The 24,029-nt window shown below is 37.7% G+C and overlaps 1 long non-coding RNA gene across 1 annotated transcript in view; it reads right to left on the reverse strand.

Moving 5' to 3' along the window:
• Positions 1-22,784, reverse strand: part of LOC143578965 (uncharacterized) — a 44,562-nt gene extending 21,778 nt beyond the window's left edge. Inside the window, exon 1 of the long non-coding RNA XR_013143368.1 lies at positions 22,640-22,784. This is a non-coding gene — a long non-coding RNA (uncharacterized LOC143578965). The remainder of the gene's footprint in view (positions 1-22,639) is intronic.
• Positions 22,785-24,029: the final 1,245 nt, after the last annotated feature.

Below are 24,029 nucleotides of genomic sequence, written 5' to 3' on the forward strand. Positions count from 1 at the left end.
GCCACTGTTGTGAAGAACTTGACCCCTGAAGGGTCTGCTAGAAGCCGCGAAAGAACTGCTGAATGGGCGGGTGGAGAGGGTAAGAAAGATGATGAAAGATAGAGAGAGAGAGAGGCCTCAAGCATGGTTAAGTCAGTAAAAGTTAATGATAGGAAGAGAGGCCGAGGTGGGTGCAACTATAAGTCCTTCAAGGGATGCGACCCACCGAAGCTGACTGGTTTGGGAGACGCAATCGCTACTCTCCAATGGATAACCACTATGGACAAGGTTATCTGCATTAGCGAGTGCCGTCCCAATCAAGCTCTGTGATATGCTACCCAATCGTTTGGTGATGAGGTAATGTACTGGTGGGAGTCAGCTGAGCAGAGAAAGATTCGGGAAGAGATAAAGGCAAAGAGGTGGGATGATCTGAAGGAGTTGGTGATGAAGAGATTTTGTGCTAATGCAGAAGTTGAAAGAGTTGAGATGAAGTTTCTGAATTTGAAAGCGGGTAACTACTGAAATCAACCGCATGTCTAGGCTTGTGCCAGACATGGTGAACACTGAGGCCAAACGAATCAAGTGTTATGTGAGGGGGGCTACCGCAGAACGTCCGCACATTGGTGAAGACTAGTAAACCTGCTACTTTTGACTCTGTTGTCGAACTCGCAGAGATGGTTTACGATGATCTGGCCGTGGACGATATGGTGGTAGAGGAGGAGAAGAAGGAGAAGAAATGGGCTGTTCCTGCTAAACGACCTGGTACTCAGTTGTGGAACTCCAAGGATAAGAAACATAAGGTGTGGGAAAGGAAGTCATGTAAGACTTGTGGTAAGATGCACGGTGGTGAGTGAAAGTGGGGTACTGGTTCCGATGTGTGCCGTAAGTGTGGGAAACCTCATGGTGGAGAGTGTAGGCTAGGGTCAAATGCTTGTTACAAATGTTGGAAGGTGGGGCATTATACGCATGAATGTAACGCCGAGCCCACATGTTATAAGTGTGGTAAGAAGGGCCATATGGCAAGGGAATGTAGTGAAGTTGGTGGTGGTGGAAAGAAAGATGCTGAACCGTCAAGACCAAAGACCAGAGCCTACATGCGACTCAGGAGCAAGCCAAACAGATTCCAGACGTTGTGACAGGTACATTTTTAGTAAACGGTATTTCTGCTTCGGTATTGTTTGATTGGGGTGCGAATAGAAGTTTCGTAGCTACACTGTTTAGTAAATTATCTAAAATGAAATGTTTCCGATTGTCCAAAACCTTTATAGTAGAAATCGTTAGTGACACTTCGGCTAAAATAATGAAAATTGTTAAGGACTGGAAGATAGAGTTAGAGGGACATGAGTTCCGTGTAACCTTGTATATTATAACCTTAGGAGGGTTCGATGCGGTCTTGGGGATGGATTGGTTGTCAGAGTATGAGGCTCATATAGTGTGTAAGAGTATGATAATAAGGTTAAAGTCCTTGGATGGTATTGTGGTGACGGTTTATGGTGATAAGGAAAGTTCAGGGCTTAATGTCATTTCGATGATAAAAGCTGAGAGTTTGTTAAGACGAGGGTGCGGTGCCTACCTAGCGTATGTTGTCAACGCTACAACCGAGACAAAACAAATGAAAGATTTTCCTATCATGCGCGACTACCTAGAAGTATTCCCTGAGGATCTTCCTGGGTTGCCTCCGGAGAGAGAGATAGAATTTCAGATAGACTTAGTACGAGGAGCCCAACCCGTCACGAAAGCGCCTTACCGTCTAGCACTGTCCGAGATGAAGGAATTGATGTCCCAACCACAAGAACTCCTCGACAACGGTTTTATTAGACCAAGTGTTTCCCCGTGGGGCGCACCAGTGTTGTTCGTGAAGAAGAAGGATGAAAGTATGAGAATGTGCATAGACTATCACGAGTTGAATAAGCTTATAGTGAAGAATGGATACCCTTTGCCAAGGATTGATGATCTGTTTGACCAACTACAAGGTTCAAGTTGGTTCTCACGGATAATTCTCAGATCAGGCTATCATCAGCTGAAAGTGAAGGAGGCAGACATCCCTAAAACAACATTTTGGACGCGGTATGGACACTACGAGTTCCTCGTGATGTCATTTGGTCTAACGAATGCTCCTGAAGCATTTATGGGCATGATGAATAGGGTGTGTCGGCCAATGTTGGATAAGTCAGTTATCTTCTTAATCGATGATATATTGATTTACTCCAGGAGCGAGTCTGATCATGCCGAGAATCTGAGAGAGGTGTTGGAGACTCTGAAGAAAGAGAAGTTGTACGACAAGTTTTCAAAATGCGCGTTTCGGTTACGAGAAGTGCAATTTCTAGGTCACATGATTAATCCTGAAGGAATTACCGTGTCCCAGCTAAGATTGAAGCGATAACGAATTGGAATACTCCACAGAATCCGACTGATATACGAAGCTTCTTAGGGTTAGGTGGCTACTATAGGAGATTCATCGAAGGTTACTCCAAGATAGCCGCACCGTTGACCGGTATTACCCAAAAGTCGGTAGTATTTAGTTGGGAAAAGTTCCAAGAAGAAGCTTTTGAAGAATTAAAGAAAAGACTCACTCAAGCTCCAATCCTTGCTTTACCAGATGATGACGAGGATTTGGTTTTCTGTGCTGATGCTTCGCATCGTGGGTTAGGTTGCGTGTTGATGTAACGAGGGAAGTTGATAGCTTACGCGTCAAGACAGCTGAAAGTCTATGAGAGTACTTATCTGACGCATGATTTAGAGCTAGCAGCAATAGTACATGCTCTTAAGATTTGAAGACATTACCTGTATGGCACTAAGTGTACTATTTACATGGATCATAAAAGTTTAAAGTACTTCTTCGAGCAGAAGGAGTTGAACATGAGGCAGATAAGGTGGTTAGAATTGATAAAGGAATATGACTGCGACATTTGTTAGTGCACGGTCTTGCGTCTTGAGTCTTTGTAATTAACGTTAATATTTTCCATTAATATTTAATGTAATAATTAGTTTAATTATTGTCTAGTTCGCTATATGTATGGTCTAGTTCGCTAGGGGATGTTAGTGAACTAAGACTTAAGCTTATTCCCTCCTGATTCGTTAGAGGATGTTAACGAATCAGGGGGTGTTTTGTTATTTAATGAATGTAACGAAGTAGAGTCTGGTTCGCTAGGGGATGTTAGCGAACTAGACCTATCTTCAGTATATTGGGAACACTGTTCACGCATAAAAAAAAAGTTTTTAGAGAGTTAATTATCAAAACCCTGTCAAAACGCTCTCTCGATCTTCAACTTAATATTATACAAACAATTGATATATACTTATAATACATAAACATATACAACACTTAATCTAAGGTAATTATTAGCTAGATATATGTAAACGTATTAATTGATTATACACAGATATGAGATCTGTTATTGTTATTGTTGCTGGATTGATACGAATCAGGGGTTCTAACAAGTGGTATCAAAGCTTTCGGGGCTCAATTACACTTGAATTGGTGTTTCATTAGTTTTGATATTGGTAATTTTATGTTTGGATTAATTCGAATCAATTTTGTGTTGAATTGATTGAATTATGGACAAATTGGAGTGAATTTGAGTTGGTTAAGGTATTAGAATGGTTTTCTGAATGGGAATTGAGTTTTGGATTGATTTTGGAGTGTTTTGATATCGGTTTGGTTTAAGGCCGAAACAGGGATGATGTGTTGGGATAATTGAGTTAGTTATCGGTGTTAATTGGTTAAGAGGTTTGGTGTATTGGATTCACGATTGTATTACGAGTTTTTTAGTAGGTTATTCGTGTGATTTGGTTAAGAATCGAGGTTGTATTACAAATTTACGTATTCTGGGTTTCTGGGTTTAGTGTTCATCAAATCCAGATTTCTGGAAATCTTCTTTTAAGATTTGAAGATTTGAAGATGAATATGATTTGCTATCATCTTCATGGTGATTCGTTTTATTATTCACTTTGATTCGTTATCTAAATTAGTTGATTCGTCATAACTTTCAAGTGATTCGCTAGCCAATTCGTATCATTTGTTAGTTCATGTCATTTGATTCGTTACTTGGATTAACTGATTCGTGCGACACGCGTCCACTTTGGGATTTGTGTCATAACAACCTTTGCCACGTGGCATAAGGTCTCAGAGTTTGTTATAAACGGTTGTAACAACCTGATTCGCTATAGTTTGATTCGTTATCAACTATAGCCAATTCTTTATCTTATTTCGCTAAGAGTTCCTTAGTGATTCGTTACTGATTATCCTCTAATTCACTAAACTAATCCTTTGTGATTCGCTTGGTCAATTCGTTAAGTTGACTATGCATTGATTTTTGATTCGTTAACCAATACTCTAATTCGTCATCTAATTCGTCATCTGTTTTGCCATCCGATGAATCTTAACTTTGTTAAGGGTTGATTCGTTAGATACTGTTCACAGTTCGCTACAACTGTTTGCAATTCGTTACATTTACCATTCGTTAATCTTATTCTCTTGTTAATTCGTTACACTTACATCCTTGAAATTTTTGAAACTTGTCAAAAATGGCTGGTATGTATGCATTAGCTTCTCAAAATATGTTGATGCAACAAATGTTGCAACTTGATACCGAGATAGGTTCACATTCAAAATGTCCAAGATTGATGAAGTTCAGTGACTTTGCCAAGTGGGAACCTCGGTTTCGTGCTCATTTAGGATCAGTTCATCCTGATTGTTCATACTGCTTAGATGAAGTCTATACTGTACCTATGATTGGAGATGAGACTATTGGTTTTACTCCAAAAGCTATCTCACAGTATTCTGTTGAAGAAAAGAAAGCATTAGAGATAGAAACAAAAGCTTATTCTACTCTAACTATGGCTTTGCCTGAGAATATTTTTCACCAAGTGGGTAGTATAAAAATATGTGCTTCTTTGTTTCAACATATTCGAATGAGAAGTATGGGTAACACGGCTGAAAGCAAAAAGGTGATGCTTAAGTTTCAATTCAGAAACTTTAATTTACTAAAGGGTGAGACGGTTGAAGAAATGACAACGAGATTCAATCACTTGAACGCTGAGATGGACAAGATGAAATTAGATGTCTCTGAGATGGATACAATTAACACTATTAAGAGTGCACTCCCAAGTTCTTATTCTACATTCTTAATGGTTCTCAAGGAAAACAATTATTTTTTGAATGAAGATTTGACTGCAATTGAATTCTTACAGAAGATTGAAGCCAGAGAATATGATATTAAGTGTCAGTAATCTTCAAAAGAAAGTCAAGATCCTTCTTTCTATGGTGGTAGTATGCCTCTTAGTTCAACCATCTCTCCATTGACTGCTTTTCTTACTCAAGAGGCAAGTGAGAATGCAACTACACTGTATAGTGATCCACGAGCCTGTTTTTATACAGCTGGAAGTACTGGATCTTTTGGTATTTCTGGATCAACTGGAGCTTCTGGAAGTTCATCCAATACAACTCACTATTCAGCACCTTCAAATGTCAACATGAAAGAAGTTGAACAAAACTTTGCTTTTCTATCTGCTTTCATGACTTCGTGTGAAAATCTGGTTAGTAGCAAAATTGTCACTAGTGATTTAACTTATGAAGACCATGATCGGATTGACCCAGATGACATGGAAATCATGGATTTAAAATGGAACATGGCGATGATTGTTAGAAAGGTGAAAAGATTCATGCAAAGAACCGGAAAAGATCTTCCTGCTCTAAACAAAAAGTTGGGATTTGATAAGTTGAATGTGAAATGTTACAATTGTCAAGAATTCCGTCATTTTGCAAAAGAGTGTGACAAACCGAAAAAGGAGTATACTGGTCCTCGTGGTCAAAGTTCAAACTCTTCAACACCACGAGGTAATGATGCTGAAAAGAAACCATCAAGTTCCGGGTCACAAGCAATGTTAGCTAATGGAGATGATTGGTCACAACGACTACTGTGTAATGATACCCAAGCAAATCTGGCAATGATTGGGCTTACTGAAAATGTTCAAGAGGATAGTAGAAGTTAGTTGTCTTCTGATAATGATTATGGATCTGAGTCTAATGAGTCAAGTAAAGATCTTCCAATCAATTTTGCTTGTATGGCAAAAATCAGTGATTCTTCCACATCTGCTTGTACGGCCAAACAAAATGAGGTTAGTAAATCTACTTCTAAGGTGTCATGTGTTGATTGTGATTATAATAAATCTAAAACTGATTCATTAAAACTCCAAAATGATAATTTGCTAAAAGAGATTGTGTCCTTAAAAGACACTTATAGGCAATCCTTAACTTCTCAAATAAATTCAAGGGAGAAAATCGAGGCTTTGACTATAAGTAATCATGATCTTAAAGCTCAGTTATCTGTGAAAATGACAATTAATGATCAAAAGTTTCAAGAAATTTTGAAACATCGTTCAAAGATAACCGAGCTTGAAAATGAGGTTCTTGAGTTGAAGAACAAATTGGGTAAATTTCGAAATTCATATTTTCTGTTAAATGAAATTATTGAAGTTTCTGGAAAACAAAAGGATTCAAAGAAAGGTATAGGTTTTGTTGAAATTCCACCACCATTTCACAATGATTATAAAATTAATCATTTTGCTCCAACTGAAGAAGATGTTATTCTTAAAGAGTCTGTGATTTCTGAAAATTCTAAACCAAGTCTGAAACTGTTAAAACCCAATCCGTTTCTCAGAAACCTCATGTTCAAAGCAACAAAGTTTTTGTGGAAAATGTTGATAAAGTTATCATTGAGGATGTGTTTGAACTTGAAATTATACACAAGAACAAGAACATTCCAAGTTCTAATCACATACTGTGTGAACCTCATGAATTTGAGGAGGCTGTGTATGCTTCGCACATAAGTAAAATGAAACAAGATTTGTTTGTCAAACCGGTGAAGGCTAAGAGACCAGAAAAACCCAAAATTTCTGGTGAGGATTTGTTGCGTTTTATAAATCCTAATGCACTTAAGCCGTCATCTGCTCGTGTTTTTAAGTTAAAGGGGATGGATACGATGTTCACTGAAAAAGACATTCCTCTTAGTATTATTAAACTTGAACTGATTGAGAGTGTGTTTTACAATGAAACTTCCAAGGTTCGTGAACTTGAACGTCAGTATGCTCATGCAAAAACATCAGTTTCATGAGACCCGATGACAAGAGCAAAGCAAGTTTTAAAACAATCTAAGAAAATTAACTTTGTGAAATCAACTGGGACAAATACATTGAAAAGTTTTTTACATTGTTCTAATTTAGATTTTTACTTGAAAAAGAAATCTGAGTTATCTGATGATTTTTCTAAAAGCATGACTAAAAATGTGAGTCATCAGTCATCATCTGCGTCAAATGTTCCAACAAATTCTCAACATAATCATGTTGATATGCGAAGTTGTTTTCTTTGCGGTCAACAAGGTCATGTAGTAAGAAACTGTGGCCAGAAGAATTATCAGACTCTTCATCCTTTTATCAAAGACCATTCCAAACCGATTCCAGTGGTAAAGGAGATTCTGAAACGACCCGTGTCGTATGCTGATGATACTCACATTATGTTTTCTAATGTACATCCTCGAAAAATTGTTCATGTGAATGAAACTCATGGTTCCGTTAAACCTAAGTTTATTCCTACTGCACCCTTATGCAAGAATGAAAATTCAAATGTGGTTCAAGCCACTTACTTAAGACGAATGTCTAGAAAGCCAGTAAATTATTCTCAAATTGCTGAACAACAATTGAATGCAACTAAGGTTAACTTTTCTCAAGAAAACCAAAAGGTGCCCAAGACTGATGCCTGGGCTGCCTTTTTGAACTAATCATTTTCTTTTGTGTGTAGGGTTCATCCAGACCATTTCTGGTGAAAACTGGATCCTGGACAGTGGATGTTCTCGTCATATTACTGAAAATCTCAACCTCTTATCAAATGTAAGAAATATTCAAGGAGGTTATGTGGCGTTTGCTGGGAATTCTGGAGGTATGATCACACAGGAAGGTGATGTTTCAAATGGGAAGATTACGTTTGAGAAAGTTAACTATTGTGATAAAGTGGATCATAATTTATTGAGTGTATCGCAAATCTGTGATAAGCAATACACTACAGTAGTATTTACAGATAAAGAGTGTTTGATTCTGAAACCAGGTTATGTGATTCCCGAGGACATGGTTGTCATGCGATCACCTCGATCAAATGATATTTATGTCTTGAATAGACCCAATAACTAAACATGACTTTCTTTTATTAAATACGAGAATTTTAGGATGTTACATATAATTAAAATCAATAAATAACTAGTGAAAATAATTAATCGTTACGTTTAATTCGACTTATTTAAAATGTATATAAAATATATTCAATGCTTTATTAATCCCAAATTCGTTATAAACCCTTATTATCAAGTCTTGTTCATTTATAGCATCCAAGTATTTATTTTATTTGTACATTTAAAATTAGGACATATCTTCGAGACTTCTCGTGAAAGTAACTAATGTGTTCTCTTTAACCGCCGTTACGTCATCGTCTATCATATCCAATGTGAGTTTTCATACCCCTTTTTCCATCTTTTATATTTTGGGGGTAGCATGTATACCTTATTCAATTTTATTCATGTTTTATTTCTACATCTATTCAAAGCACAATTCAATATATGTTTATGTATGATTTATTGCTTGCTCTATGTGCTTAAATGTTTATTTTAGGTTTGGTGGTTGGTATCTCATCCTCATCTATACTCATATGATATGATCATACATTTACCCAAATACATTGATTTTGTATCAATAGGAACGGGTCCACATCTATTTAGTTGTTTACATTTTCTTAAGATTTGTAATGTTCATCATTTACATATGAATTGTGATTTACCTATATATATATATAATACAAAAGCTTATGTATTCTTACCAACATTTGTGCTGACAAACTCTATTTTTATACATGCTACAGGTACAAGTAGTGATATTGTTCAAGATTGAAGATATTAGTATTACCTTAGGATAATCACTAAAAATACCAAATCATGATATAATTGTTTCTTATTATTAAATTTGTGTACTTGTTTAATATTAATGAAATTAAATAGGTATTGTCGCTTTAATTAGTGTCTTTTGAGCTACTGTCCAATCAATACGTTACGCCCCGACATGTTCTTTCGCCTTTGGTTGGGGTGTGACAGAGAGCCAAAGTCTATAAGATAGGTGGTTAGATTTAAAGACCTAGTAACATGCTTAGGGTCCTTATACGTGATATGTCTTTACGTATTTGTACCCTGAGTTATATTATTGATTGCAGTAGCTTAAGCACTATTTAATGATTTAATATTATTCTTGTACACAAAATCACACACTTATTCCGAGGCTGTGCCTCACTATCAAAATTATTTTTAAAACTCTAGAACGGTTTTTAATCGGGAAATTCCTTAAGAAATCCCACCTTTTTACTCCCCTCTCCTTGAGGATGATTCGGGTGACGAATATGTAGTAAACTGTAAGAGGAACACACTTGTTCACCGAACTCTTGACACCAAGGCTTGCGAGCCTAAGGAAGTTCAATGCGCATAAATCTCAATTAACCGCGAGACCCGGTTGCCTTCCTGGAGTGTTCGGTGAGGGTGTGGAACTTATTAAACCAAAGCATATCACACAAAACGTACCCGAATCTACTACCATCATTGTATCAAACGCGGTCATGTGACAACCACACTCTTAAATCATATACCGAATTCACGATGACGCATGGATATTCCAACGATGAGATTTTGGTTTAAATTTTTTATTTTGTTAAGAATGAATATTTTCTCAAGTTATCAATTTCATCAATACTCTAATTTAAGGTTAATACAATTTTATTTTGTACCCTCATGAATTTTCACAAAACCCGAAATTTCACATAGTTATAAAAAAAAATTTCTTCCCAAAACATAGCATGTCGTCATTGTAGCATGTCTTCTTCCCGCCTTATCAACCGTGACCGTCGTACTAGCAACTCGGGCCGTAGCATGTCATCCCGCATTGCTAAGGGAATCATGGAAGCCCTCTCAACAATCATCTCTTAACTCCAAAACCATGAATGCCACTGCCACACCCATGAATCCAAACACAACTACGTTCTCTTTCAAACAATTCAAAAGTGCTAACCCAACCGAGTACTTTGGGCTCGAGGGTGCTACCGCCCTCCTTCAATGGTTTGAAGAGATGGAGAGTGTGTTTCTCTATTGTGCGTGTCCGGGGGACAAGAAGACCACCTATGCGTCGAGTGTTTTCAAGAAAAGCGCCCTCACATGGTGGAATGGCGAGAAACACGCCTTGGATTCGAGGTTGTCATGGCCTTACCTCAAGAAACTCATGCTCAAGAAGTTTTTCCTGAAACATGAACTTCGAAAGTTGGAGGAGGAATATTGGAATTTGAAACAAGAAAGTGGTAATGACACCATCTACATCGATCGTTTCCATGAACTGAGCCTTCTAATACCCACATGGTCACTCCCTTTGAACGCTCAATCGACAAGTACATCTCACCTCTAGGTTTTGCCTATGCAAATCCAAGATTCCGTCCTAAGTCGTGATCCTCAAACCCTCCATCATGCCATCATCTTTGCCGGTACCCTCACCGAGAACCACCTCAAGGCCGGGACTTTGACGCAGAAGAGTTACAAGAAGCCTACATCTGATCCCACCAAAGAACCCAAACCTGAATCTTCCAAACCCGAGTCTTCTAAGCCTGAATCCTTCAAGGACAACAACAACTCTCCCCACTACCGCAACAATAAAAGAAAGTCCATTCCGAAAACTATATCTTGGCCCAATCACAAGCCCAACCCACCAAGAAGCCCTACACAGGACCCACCCGTTATGTGATACCTGTAAATTTCACCATTCGCCTAACCTCAAAGTGTCGCCAATGCACCCATTGTGATCGATTTGGTCACCTCTTTACCACATGTCGTGAACGCAACCAACTCATGATGCAACCACTTACCTCGCCTCTTACCCAACCCGGAACTTTACCTTATGCTCAACCATTTACTCAATCACCCTCAACTATTAGAGCTTACTACAATTGTGGAGACACTAGCCATTATCGCAATGCATGCCCAAGACTCGCACACATGAACTAAATTCAATCATACTAAACCAAACCCAAGTGAATCAACTTCAACCAATCCAAGCTCAACCCAATCAAGCATTTCAAGTCCAACATAATCAAGCTACCCAAGCCAACCAAAACTCATCCAACCAAGCTCAAGTAAACCAATCTACTCAAGGTGCCCAAGGACATGCGTGTTACATCAACGGTTCCCAAGTCTAAGCCTAATCCTTTATGAAGACATGCTACGCAAAGACGTTTATTTTATTTAGTTCTTTTCTTTTATATCTAATGTATTGACTTAATCAAATCTCAAGTTTGTTACGAATAAAAATTATGTTTATTTATAATGATGTTCAATCTCTCATTTATTCCTATTATGTCGTTTATTGCACTATTTATTGTTACACAATTTATCACGATTTAAGTGGTCTATGACCGGTTATTTACAGGGACGATGTGCATGGTGTTGTGCATGGTTATCGAATAGTACCGTATTTGTACCATAAACTACCTATGACCTATACCCTAAAGACGTTTTGCTTTAGAAATTGGGACTATGAACATTTGTTGTACATAGTTATCTAATAGGAGTCGCATATACAAAATTTATTTTTATATTAATCGGCTACCCAAAATCCCCAAAACTCACCCCACTCTCGTAATACTCCTTCTTTATCTTATCCAATTTTATAATTTTGTCTAATCTACTATCATGTTCCTTTAAGCGTGTGAATTGTTTGTTGTGCGGACTAATTTATGTGGATAGTTATTCTTGAATTTTGTTGTCATCTACAATATCTCTATACATCAAATGTGTAAACTATTTATTTAACTTCAAAACTTCCCCATCTATTTATTTCAATTTGTTGTTATTCTCGATGGTTAACTTCAACAATTTCGTTTTTTTTTTCTAGGATTATTTTTACTAGTTAATTATGGTCATCAAATTTCATTCAATTTTTAGTTCACTGCTCTTGATCAAATGATTCAATTTAAATATAAATTTAAAAAGTTTTCTTTTGCCCTTGTTTTCAAACCCGCACACCGGGACGAACCATGTGCATCATGCGACGATCTGAATAATTATGAGTGCACGCATAATTATCAAAATCCTCGCATGGAACACATGGTGAATATGGTTGTATGTCATAACTCGGAACCTAGGGTGATGCTAGGTAATGATACAAATATCGATGTGATAAGGGTTTGCTGGATACGCCGCTGGTACATCATATATATAAGTGTTCTTATCATATTTTTCCTTTTGTATCGTTATTTGGGTCACTTAAAGATCTGTGTTAGTGTTTTTATATCAAAAATATCACTTTGACACTTACTTTCTTTCTCTATGTTATGGTTTTTCTATAATTTCGGGACTAAATTTTCAAAACGTTGTGAATACTGTAATACTTGTTATTTTTCAAACCCAAAACCCGACTCATACGTATTAATAACAAAACGAATTCTTAAGACTTATATTATATTCGTTATGTTTTACTTAAAGTATCGATTATGTTTAATTTCCTTATGATTTATATTTTTACAACTTGTGATCGATCAACCATAAACCAGGGATCAATTTGTAAATATTATTCAAGATCCATGTTTTCCTTTCCCTTTGACCCGTCATCAACGACCAGCCCTCACCCCTTTCTTATCTTCAAGTCTAGATCATCAAATCAAAGCCGTAAAACACAAAATCATTCATGCTTACTCGCGTCTTGTCCGACACATTAATCTCCTATATGGTAATCCAGCATAATTGCCAGCAAACTTTGAACGAATTGATCAATTATCATTATAACAAACCGCAAACATATATTGATGCCAATCCCCTATAAATACTAGTCAATAATTCAATTAAACAAAACTACAGTATCCTCTCATCATTCCGAGTTAAAACCGTAAATCAATATCAATGCGCAAGCTGTCTAAGATCGAGTTTGATTTTGTGTTCCAGCCGTAAACCCTAGGTTGTCGTTCACCCTCAATACATCATCATACCGGGGAATTATTATATGGGTTTTGATCGGATATGAATGCTTGTTAAAACCCCTTGTCAATTTGAATGGATAGAGGGTATAAGATGATCAATTTGGGGTTTGTCTAATTAGGGTTTATGTTGATTTAGAAACTAACCAACGCATGTAGTTGTATTAAATCTAAAGCAAACTTACATCAATATTCTAGTTTGTCCAGTTGGTTGTGTTGGTGCGCGTTCAACCAAGGCTCTCACAGACCCGGGTTCGATCCTCTACAGCACCAGTTTGACAGTTTTTTTTTATTTTTTATTATTTCCTTTGTTTTTAGTTAAATTTTATTATTTAAAGTTATAAATATATTAAAAGCCAATAGTGTTATACTTGTTTTAACGAACCGAACCCCTTTAACCTATTAAAGGAAATTTTTCCCATTTAACGATTCCATACATATATGTAATTATATATCCATTTATAAATTTATATCCCCTTGATTTAAAAAAATACCTAATATATATATATATGTGTGTGTGTGTGTGTGTGCGTGTGCATTTTAAAAGAGATATTTAAACTAAAAATAGTTTAATTCGTCTAAATGAGCCCATCACCAAAATAAGTTTTTCGTTTAAATAGATAATTATATAATAAATATTAGAAATTTTTAGTTAAAAATGAATAAATAACTTGTGAAAATAATTAATCGTTACGTTTAATTCGACTTATTTAAAATGTATATAAATATTTTCAATGCTTTATTAATTCCAAATCCGTTATAAACCCGTATTATCAAGTCTTGTTCATTTATAGCATCCAAGACTTCTTGTGGAAGTAAGTAACGTGTTCGCTTTAACCACCCTTACGTCATCGTCTATCATATCCAATGTGAGTTTACATACCCCTTTTTCCGTCTTTTATATTTTGGGGGTAGCATCTATACCTTATTCAATTTTATTCATGTTTTATTTCTACATCTACTCAAAGCAATATTGTATATATGTTTATGTGTGATTATTGCATGCTCTATGATGATGCTCTATGTGCTTAAATGTGTATTTTATGTTTGGTGGTTGGTATCTCATCCTCATCTATTCTCATCTAGTATGATCATACATTTACCCAAGTACATTGATTTGGTATCAATAGGAACGTGTTCACATCTATTTAGTTGTTTACATTTTCATTAGATTTGTAATGCTCATCATTCACATATGAATTTTGATTTACTTATCTATATATATATATAATACTAAACTTATGTAGTCTCACCAACATTCATATGACACTCTATTTTTATACATGCTACAAGTACAAACAGTGATATTGTTCAAGATTGAAGATATTAGTATTACCTTAGGATAATCACCCAAAATACAAAAAGAATGATGTGATTGTTTCTTATTATTAGATTTGTGTACTTGTTTAATGTTAATGAAATTAAATAGTTATTGTCATTTTAATTAGTGTATTTTGAGCTACTGTCCATTCAATCGTTACGCCCGGCATGTTCTTTCACCTTTGGTCGGGGTGTGACAAAATTTCTCCAAGAACCTGTCCTAGTGTTAGGTAACCATGAGTGATTGCTTTGATATCATTCTTTTTTTTATATTGGAAAATTGGCTTTTAACAATCACAATTATATCCTATTGGCGAATAACTGTCCCAACTTTAAACTTGTCTGGTCCTATTAAAGGGGTATTTTTTTAACGGACCATGATCACGGATGTTAACTCTGTTAGTGATTTGCTAGCGTGGACCTTCTATCCTTTCGCACAACGCCGGAATACCTCAACTCGCCTCCATTCTCAATAATATCGTTACACTATCTCGGTAACATTTCGGATTTTTTTATATGTATTCGTTTTTGTTTACCCGAATAGGGAATGAAATTCAAACGAGATTGTTTAAAAATTTCATTTATTAGTATTTAACTTGGTTTAACCCATTTATATCCTCATAACTTTCAAACTCGTCAAACAAATATTAGAAACTCTTTAAATCGTTTAAAATGGCTAAAGAATGCATATTTAGAAAGTAAGGGACCAAATCTGACACAATGGAAACTCTAACTGACAACACCCATCGTGCTACGGATGGTGTCGCCTACTCTCCATCGTGATACGCGGTCCCTTTCAAATCAACATAATTTGATTTTTTTTGTTTATTTGTTTTCGATCCTCTAAATTCTTCCTAAACTGACCCTAATCTCGAAAATTAAGTCACAAGCCATGTCATCTGATATTATAACATGATCACATTCATTTTCTTGTTGCACAATATGAAATTTTATGTTAATTGACCCTATTTTGTCATAATTTCATAATTCGGTTTCCTTAAATGTACAATTACCTAATAAACGATTTTAAATTGTTTTATTTAATCTAAACACATCATAAAACCATAACATATTACTAAAACACATCAACCAACATCTCTTATTCACGAAATTACTCTCGTCTATTGTTGATTTATTCAAGATAATTCAAGTTTTTTTATGCCTTGTTGACTTTCCAGTTTCAAGACCATTTGACCACGAATTTCTTTTTGTTCCATTCAATTTTCGGGTAAGTTGTGTGTTGGTACATAAATGTCAGTAGTTCATAGTCTAGCGTTTGTAATCGAGTCTGTAATGTAATTATGTTTAAGTTTATGTTTATGTATGTAAGCGAAGTTGTCAACAAGTTCGCTTAGGCGAACTTGTTGAACAAGCGAAGTTGTCGACAAGTTCGCTTAGGCGAACTTGTTCAACGAGCGAAGTTACTGACAACTTCGCCTGAGGCGAAGTTGTCGTGTATTTATATAGCCTACGGGTTTACGGTTTAGAGTTAGTGTTTTGGTTAATCACGTGTGTTTCAGCAAGTCGATAGACGAGAGATAGAGTCTGTAATAGACGTGTTTCAAGTTATAATATATAACGTGTTCGTTTGTATCGCGTGTGTTTGTTTTACGTATTCTACGCTCGTAACTACCTACGCAGGGATTCCGCACCTGCGTAGATAGCGATATCCCGTGTAAGATCCGTCCGGGAACCTACATTGGCTCGATTGTGTGGTTCGGGATTTCATGCGGTTGTAGAAAACGTCTCGTTTGACCTATTCGCGGGACGTGTTTTCGTTGATATTGTGGTATACTCACCTTATACAGTCATATTCAAGCCGTCACACCGACCGGAAACTGCTAAATCGTCGAAAACAGATCTGAATATTTTCAGTGTTCTTCGGGCGAAGTTGTTGTTCTTCAGGCGAAGTTGCCGTCGCTGGAAGTAGGGTTTCGGCGAAGATATAAGGTTGAGCGAAGTTAACCACAACTTCGCCTACCTCATAAGTTCGCCTAAGCGAAGTTATCCTCAACTTCGCTTATCTCCTAAGTTCGCTTACCTTAAGCGAAGTTATTCTCAACTTCGCCAAGTCACGCGAATTTAAGGATTTTCCAGCGAAGTTAACACTTAAGCGAAGTTATCCTTAACTTCGCCTATAGTACTGTTTGGAAGAATTTTTGTTTTTATCAGGTTTTTCGTGTTTTCGAGAAGATGTCGCCGATTAACATCTCAGAGTTAGTCAAAATGGAAGTTGAAGCGGGGTCGGCTACTAAGGCCCCAAGGTTGATGAAAGGAACCGACTTTGTGGCGTGGAAGGATAGGTTCATTCAGTATATTAAATACCAGGATGCAAAGATGTGGGTGTGCATCCAGGATGGATATATTCCACCGACAATGGAATACGAAGGTCGGGATGTGATAAAGAAGTACAGCAAGATGGAGGAAGAAGAGAAGAAGATGTATGAGGCCGAGAGCAAGGCCCATGCTGCAATTACTATGGCTCTTCCTCAAGAGATTCTCCATACATTCCGGAAGTACACTTCTGCACGAGAGCTTTGGGATGCTCTTGATAATAGATTTGAAGGGAACGTGGGTATTCGTGCCTCGAAGATTAAGCTGTTAAAGACCCAGTTCTCTGTCTTCAAGTATTTGAAGAACGAATCGCTCGATGATATTATCACCCGATATTATCATCTAATGACAGAGCTGAACAACTATTCTATTGCTTACAGAGAGTAGGAAATAGTTGAGAAGCTTCTCGATGCTCTTCCACCGAAGTGGGAAATGTACACTGTTCTAATGAGGGAAGACAAAGACTTTCACAATTATGACTTGGAGACAGCAGTAAACAAGCTCAGAACCTTTGAGCTTAATATGGTTCGTAAAGAGACACCAACGGATCAGGTTCAAGACCCTGGTATGTATGGTGCCAAAGTTAACTCAGGCTCAAGTTCGAAGTCTGAATCTGCTACTTACTACTCCAAAGGAGAGTCAGGTTCTAACTCTTCTCATGAAGGAAATGTGTCAGTAAACATGAACGGTGATGTTTGCTTTGTTGTTGGAGGATCAAGTGCTTCGAAACCTCAAGCATCCAAGAGTAGTTTCTCTCACAGTGCTTCAAGCAATAACTACACTAAGATGCCAATGAGTGTCAAATCTGCTGAATAGCAGTTTGCATTCTATGCATCTTTTATTGCTTCTTACGAGAACTACATATAAGGGAAGATAGTGGACCCTGCTGCTTTGGAAGAAGACTATGACCAGATCGATCCTGGTGATCTGGAGGAGATGGATCTGCAATGGCAGATGGCGATGATAGTCAGAAGAGTGAAGCGTTTCATGAAGAAGACTGGCAGAAAGTTCGTAGGTGGAAAGCCAGGATTTGATAAGTCAAGGGTGAGGTGTTACAATTGTCAACAAAATGGACACTTTGCAAAGGAGTGCACTAATGAACGTGTAGAACGTAGTCAGGGGAGGACTACACAGCAAAGTGGAGATAACAATGGGAATAATGCCATGATGTCTGATGCTGGTGAATACAACTGGAACATGTTCTCTGGAGAACTCTTTGAGCAGGCACACATGGCGAAGGTTGCAGCTGAAGAATGTATGAAAGCTGCTGAAAATGAAAAAGCTTTCATGGCTAATTACCAGAACTCCGAGGTATGTACTAAACCTATCTGTACTAAATGTGAGAACTTGTCTGAACAGCTTGCTACAATTACTGATCAGTATGTTAAGTTGGATGCCGAATTTAAAACCTTGAAAGAAGATCATCACTTCACAAAGACAAGAGAAAATAATTATAAAATAAAAATTAAAGCATGTGAAAAAGACGTTAAAAGTTTAAAAACAAAATTAGCTGAGAAAATTGATGTGATTGATCTAAGCTACGAGGTTTTAGAAGAGAAAACCAAGTTAATCGCTGAGAAAGAAAAACAGATTGCTGATCACCATGTAAAAGTGGTGGAACTAAATAGGAAACTGGAGCAATTCCGGAATTCCTCTGCTATTCTTGATCACCTCGTTAGTGATCAAGGTTCCTCACCTAAGAGGGGAGGAATTGGTTACCATGAGGTTCCACCACCTTATAACCATAATTATACTTTCAATCCTAGTGTTCATGAATCTGTTAATTTTGTAGCTGATCAGACAGGTCCTGCTAAGGAAACTGGTAAAGTACCGGAAGTTAGTAAAGGCGAAACAAGTTCGCCTGTCTCAAAAGTTAAAATTTCTATTTCAAGTCCAGTCTCATCTGATTCGGATAAGTCATCCGAGTCGGGTAAGACAAAAGAGAAGGAAGTGTTAACCACTAGTGGAGAAAAAGTTAATTCAACTAAAAGGAGTACTCCACTCAACCCATATGTCCCACCTTATGTGAGACGTACGGTTGGTAATACTGCCTCCACATCTAAAACATCTGCTGAAAAGAAAGCTGAACATAGGTGTTGTTTTAGATGTAATCAAACAGGGCACCTTGTTGCTGATTGCCCTCTGAAGCAGCGTTTCAGAGAGGTGAGGCCCTCGAAAACTGAGACTAAGGTTTTTGATAATCGTTTAAATGTTAAAAATGAAAACCATTCAAATTTGAGAGATAATACAGGTTTTCAAAGAAACACATCTCGTTTTTACACTACTAATAACCAAACCAAATGCTATAATTCTTTTGATTCTCTTAATGTTCGTCGGTTTGGTTGGCCTCACTATCAGTCTCCAAGGAGGTATCCTGTTAGGACTCGTGGAAATTTTTCTAATGCTAACTTTGGTCAGCCAAGGTGTGTGAGTTCTGTTAAGAAGGTTAATCGACCCAAGACCAAGAGGTCTTGGGTCCCCAAATTTTAATAATCTCTTTTGTTTGTGCAGGAATAGTTGAATAGGGCGTCCAAGAATCTTTGGGTTGTGGACAGCGGCTGTTCCCGGCACATGACTGGTAACAAGGATTTGTTACAAGATTTAAAACCTGTTCAAGGAGCAAGAGTCAGTTTTGCCGGTGAGAGTGGAGGCAAAATAACAGGAAGGGGTACGGTAACTAATGGGAAGATGACGTTAGAAAATGTGAACTTTGTTGAAGAACTGAAGCACAATCTGCTGAGTGTGTCGCAGATTTGTGATAAAGATTATACCGTACACTTCACGAAGACTGATGCGATTGTGTTGAAGCCTGGTTTTCAAATACCAGAGGAGTGGATAGTAATGAAGGCTCCACGTGATCGAAATACGTATATGATGGATTTAAGTTCAACTGAAATGTCAACGGAAGAATCGTGCCTTTTGACGAAAGCAAGCGAATCGGAATCTGAACTGTGGCACAGGAGAATGGGGCACATTCATCTTCGGAAGATGAACCATATTGTCAGACATGGGCTTGTGTTGGGTGTTCCCTTAAAAAGTTTCAATTTTGAAGACAAATGTATTGCATGCAAAAAGGGAAAGCAGCACAAGAAGTCCCATCTCACCAAGAAAGTAAATTCAATTGCCAGTACACTAGAGCTGCTTCACATGGATCTCTTCGGTCCTGTGAATGTAAGAAGTCTAGGTGGTACAACTTATTGCTTGGTGATCACTGATGACTACTCACGATACTCGTGGGTTTACTTCTTGAAATCAAAGGACGAAACGGCTCAAATGGTGAAGAATCTGATTACCAAAGTTGAGAACATTATGGATAAACGAGTGAAGTTCATCAGAAGTGACAATGGTTTCGAGTTTAAAAATTTTGAAATGGAGATCTTCTGTCTGTCAAGAGGGATTGAACACCAATTCAGCGCTCCGTATACTCCGCAACAGAATGGAGTGGCTGAAGGAAGAATAGAACTTTAATTGAAGGAGCCAGAACTATGCTGGCTGATTCGAAGCTTCCGGTGGTGTTCTGGGCAGAAGCTGTTTCTACAGCTTGCTATGTACTGAATAGAGTTTTAACGGTAAAAAGACTTAATAAAACATGCTACGAGCTTATGCATGGGAGAAAGCCCAATTTGTGTGGACTTGAAGCTTTCGGTTCCCCGTGTTCAATTTTAAAGGCACATTCAAAGTTTGGTGAAGCAGCCGTTGAAGGAATCTTAGTCGGCTATGAAGTTGGGACTCCCAACAGGCGTGTCTTTAATACAACGAACGGCAAGGTTGAGGTGGTATGTAACACCGACATTACGAGTTACAGATCGCCAAGACCGAGCATCGGACCTCCTGGGATTTTCGACTATGATAGGCTCTTCAAGTCTTTTAACATACCTGATTTGTTTTGTACAGAAGAAGAAGAACGTGTTGCTACGAAGATGATTCTAGATGAGGAGGAAAATTTGGCACATAGACAGCTATTTGATGATTGTCAACCGTCCTCATCAAATTCTATCGGTTCCCCTGCTGTCTCTCCTGAAGAAGAGTTTATCAATCCATTTCACTCTCAGCCAGAAACAACCATTGATGAGCTCTCTTCTAATTTAGAAGATAATTTGCATGTCGGTGCTGTTCCGACCACGAGAATTCACAAAGACCACCCTTTGGAGAATGTTATAGGTGATGTGTCCTCCGGTGTACAAACCAGAAGTAGCTTGAATGAGCACACCTGTGTTTATACAAACATTAAGGAAACGGGTATAATGAACGAATGTTTGTACTCATGCTTTATTAGCCAGATTGAACCGAAAAATTATCAAATGGCTCTTAAGGACAGCTCGTGGGTCGAGGCCATGCAAGAAGAGTTGGCTCAATTTAAGAAGATGGAAGTTTGGACTTTGGTTGAAAAACCAAGGAATGTGCATGCGATAGGCACAAAATGGGTGTTTAAGTGCAAGAGAGATGAAAAGGGGATTATTATAAGAAACAAGGCGAGGCTGGTCGTTAAAGGGTTCAATCAGCAAGAGGGGATAGATTATAATGAAGTGTTCGCTCCGGTGGCCAGGTTGGAAGCGATAAGATTGTTTTTGGCGTTTGCTGCTTTTAAGAAGATGAAAGTGTTTCAGTTGGACGTGAAGAGTGCGTTCCTCAATGGGAAAGTTGATGAGGTTGTGTATGTTGAGCAACCTCCGGGTTTTCCTGACCCAGACTTTCCTGATCATGTGTACAAGTTGAGCAAGGCGCTGTATGGATTACATCAGGCACCTCGTGCCTGGTATTCAACGTTATCGGACTACTTGCTAGAAAATGGTTTTGAAAGGGGTTTGATTGACAGCACACTGTTTGTGAAGAGAGATGGAAGTGACTTCCTGCTAGTTCAAGTCTACGTGGATGACATCATATTTGCTGCATCAAGAGTCTCCATGTGTCAGGAATTTGAGGCCGTCATGAAGAAAAGATTTGAGATGAGTGCCATGGGTGAACTAACGTTCTTTTTAGGTTTTCAGGTTGATCAAAAGAAGGATGGGATGTTCATTCATCAAACAAAATATGTTCATGATGTCCTCAAGCGCTTCAAGATGGAGGACTGTTCTCCATTTGACACTCCAATTTGCGTCAACCACAAGTTGGGAGCTGAAATAGACGGTGACGCAGATGTGGACCCAACTCAGTATCGGGCTATAATAGGTTCTTTGATGTATTTGACTGCTTCTAGGCCTGATATAATGTTTGCTGTTTGTCTTTGTGCTCGTTTTCAGGCAAACCTAAAGGAATCTCACATGAAGGGTGTGAAGAGGATTTTGCGGTATCTCAAAGGCAAGCCGAAGCTAGGGTTGTGGTACCCGAAGGGAGGAGACGTGGAACTGGTTGCTTATACGGATTCTGATTATGGAGGGTGCAATCAGAGTCGGAAGTCGACAACAGGAGGATGTAAGTTTCTCGGTGGAAGATTAGTTTCCTGGCAGTGCAAGAAACAGACATCAGTCGCAATCTCTACGTGCGAAGCTGAATATATGGCAGCATCCAACTGCTGCTCTCAGGTTTTGTGGATTCAGCAGCAATTGCGCGACTATGGTCTGAATTTCTTACTCACTCCTATTTTTATTGATAACACTGCTGCCATCTCAGTAATTAACAATCCCGTGAAACATAGTAAAACTAAACATATTGACATTCGTCATCATTTTATACGGGATTGTGCTGAGAAGAAACTGATTAAGGTCGAAAAGGTCGATACGCTAGAAAATTTCGCTGATTTATTTACAAAAGCGTTTGATAAATCCAGATTTCAAAACCTAATTGAGCTGAACGGGATGATCAATCCCGAGTAACCATGTTTTTGTGTTTATTTAAAAAAAAAACGTCACTATTGCTTAAAATTAGTCGGTTACCTCAGTTTGATGGACATATCCTCGGATATGTTTTGGTCCTCGTTTCTACTTGTAGAGAATGAGGGTCGCCATTAACCAGATGACTGAAAGTGACCGGGGCGGTTATGATGTGTTTTCTTTCTGTCGCTGAAAATTAGTCGGTCATACTTAGTTAGAAGGACACATACTTGTATGTGGTCGGTCCAGTTGATCCATTGGATCTTCAGGATTGCCGTTTACCTGAAGACTTTGACATGATCGGGGCGATTGAAGTCAAAATTTTTTTTAAGGGAAATGAAATTACTTTTCAAGTCTGTTACTTCGTAAGAAGTTAGTTAGCTATGTTGAACGGAAAATTGATCCAACCATGGAAAATGATAGATATACTAACTTCGTGTGCTTAACTAGTGAAGTTATTAGGCTTAAAAGGCTTTAGGACAATCATTGTATGTCATGGTAACTTTTTATGGTGCGTAAAAGTAGATGTGATACAAATTAAATTTTACTTGATTTTATGTGGAAACTCCTTAAGAGTTTTGCGTGTCTTCATGTATATCTTTCCGATTGATAGGCAGAAAAGTGATTACCCTATCATACACGAGCCCGTAAGTGTTCTGATTCCCGTGAAGAAGGCGTTTCACCACACTGCAGTGATCCAGATTCGGGACTTGCAGTTGTTTATTACTCTGAAGTCTATAAGTATGCGTTTTAAAAAAAATAAAAAAAAAATAAAAAAAAAATAAAAAAATAAAAAAATTTAGTACTTATGAGTTATTGTAACATTCGAGAGTTCAAGATATCGAGACTTCTCAATCATGGAGTAAGAATGTGTACGGGAAGCAGACAAAGAATACTTACAAGTTAATCAGACACTATGGGTCGAAGTCAATTCGGGGTGACTTGGGGAAAGCCAAATACGCTTTGAGAATAGATAGGAGGAATCAATATTTCTGAGTTGTTGCCCACTTAAATTTTAAGGATTAATTGAACCTAACTCGTATCACAGAAACGATGAAAACCATCTTAAGCATTTTACCTGCTTACAACCTGTCTCTATGTGTCATAATACAGCTAAACACGGATCTATGTGATAGTCACGTAGTTAGTATGATTCCGTTAGGATCTTTTCTAAAACATGGTGGTCCCTGACTAGACTGAAATTTGATCCCTTAATCGTTAAATTTTTATAAGTTTTTCTTAGTTTTGTAGTTGTATTATTTTTTAACTGGTTACTTAGAATTGATCAAGTCGGGAAGTTTTAATTCAAATTGTTTAAAATTATAAGGTTTGATTTTGTAAATATATAGGCGATGTTGTTGAACAGGCGAAGTTGTGGATAACTTCGCCTAGGCGAAGTTATCTGTAACTTCGCCTGTATAACAGAGCCTCTATATAAAGGATTTTAAGGGTCAAAACTTTTCATCAGAATATACAGCGAACTTATTCGAAATTTCCGGCGAACATATATCTTTTACGGCGAACTTGATTCGTTTCCGATTTCGATC

This window comes from Bidens hawaiensis, unplaced genomic scaffold (genome assembly GCF_021521415.1).
Source record: "Bidens hawaiensis isolate Kalapana, Puna unplaced genomic scaffold, B.hawaiensis_p1.1 tig00029413_1, whole genome shotgun sequence".
Lineage (NCBI taxonomy): Eukaryota > Viridiplantae > Streptophyta > Magnoliopsida > Asterales > Asteraceae > Bidens > Bidens hawaiensis.